This window comes from Aplysia californica, unplaced genomic scaffold (assembly GCF_000002075.1).
Source record: "Aplysia californica isolate F4 #8 unplaced genomic scaffold, AplCal3.0 scaffold00124, whole genome shotgun sequence".
Lineage (NCBI taxonomy): Eukaryota > Metazoa > Mollusca > Gastropoda > Aplysiida > Aplysiidae > Aplysia > Aplysia californica.
Genome location: NW_004797394.1, coordinates 828,404 through 830,171, shown reverse-complemented (window position 1 = coordinate 830,171; position 1,768 = coordinate 828,404). Strand labels below are relative to the sequence as shown.

The window sequence follows — 1,768 nt, the reverse complement described above, 5'->3', positions numbered from 1 at the left end:
GGGGGCTATAAGAAACCTATTGATATCGTTTCTAAGCCATGACAAAATAAAGGTTGTTTTTTTAAATATTTCCTTTAACTCTGAAGTGGGCATCATTCTAATCACTTTGACATTTAACCCCTAAAATCAACATCGCATGTCGTCACACGATATGTCGGTGAATAAAAGCAAAGATCGTAAAAAACAAAATAGTTCACTCCTCTCTTTGAGCAAATTAAAAAAGTGTACTCAACACCCGGTGGCGCCCTCTTAAAAAAAGTGCGGACTTTGGAAACATAGTTACCATACTTGTGTGAAAAAAGATAAAAGCGAAAGTAACAAACTGTGCTATTCCTATTCTTCTTGTACACACACGAAAGAGAGCTTCAAAGCAAAGACTGCAGCGCCACCCAAATGCATGGACTTCCGCGGACACTTTTTTGGCCGAGTGAACTATCTTGTTATGAATGATCTTTGATAAAAGAAGGCAAAACCTTCTTTGTAAATGCGATGTTGGTTTTGGTCTGGAAATTCCCGCTCTCAGACATTCCCAATTATTGGACGGGCAGACACAAGCTGTTCCCCTAAGGCGAACCAACTCTGGGCTGCTCCGAGTTGTTGGGAAAGTCAAGTGTCAATACATGTTGTTTTTTTGTTTTTTTGCGTGTGGAATAATCTATTTAGACAGGGTTTGTTTTTTTAAGGTTGTTGCTTTGTTTTGTTACAGTCGCTGCCGTTTTTTACTTTTCGTCCTGTTTCTGTCATCTTTATACCAAACACAGACAAATATAGATACACACACACACACACACACACACACACACACACACAATCACACATACACGCACACACATGCGCACAAGCACATACGCAAGCACACTTGTCAGAAGGGCTACCACAAGCACACACACACACACACACACACACACACACACACACACACACACACACACGCACATGTATATATAAACACAACCCCCGGGGCGGTGCTACTGACTGAAGTGTCTTTAGGCCATTCCCAAAGGATGGACATTAACCATGTTCTAATGCGCAGTAAAATTGTAATTGTAAATGGTCTGATTCATCAATTTCATGCTCATAACTGTGACCTGACTGCAACAGGGCACTGCTGCTTTCTTTCTTAATCTTTACTATTATCGTTTTATCTCTACTTCTTTTGTATGATTGCAACAGAGTTAGCAGAGTAAGCCTAATTCCCTGTAAGGACTTCTCTGTCGAGATCCACCACTTGACACTCATTTGACCTTATGCAGTTGCGAGCGCCGCAAAACCTCTACAAAAACAAAACAAACATATAAACACGCAGACACACAAACACACAGACACACACACACACTCACACACACACACATCTACACACTTTCGCACCCAGCGACATACACCCATCAATCGCGCGCACATACTTTCACTAATGCATTCTCTTCCTTAGAATAGACTCTTAATCTGTTATTCTCCGTCCATTCCCCTTCGTCTGTCTGTTTTTCTGCTACCTGCTTGTCTTCCTCTTTTCCACAAACAATAAATACACGCTCGTTTCCACTCACACCCGTACCCATTCGCAAGGCCATGAGTTCCTTAATGAAGCTTTTTTCCCCTATCTCTCCATCCCCCTCTCTTCTTTACTCCACTGTTTTTTCTTTCTTGTTTATTTGCTTTTTGGGATGTCCAGCATTAATTCCCTTTCCACCCTCTCTCTTTTTCTCTGTCTCTGTCTCTGTCTGTCTGTTTCTTTCACTCTCTCTCTCTCTCTCTCTCTCTCTCTCTCTCT

General features: G+C 41.6%; 1 protein-coding gene across 2 annotated transcripts in view; it reads left to right on the top strand.

The window, feature by feature from the left end:
• Nucleotides 1–1,768, top strand: part of LOC101845914 — a 210,701-nt gene that overhangs the window by 104,081 nt on the left and 104,852 nt on the right. The window lies entirely within an intron of this gene.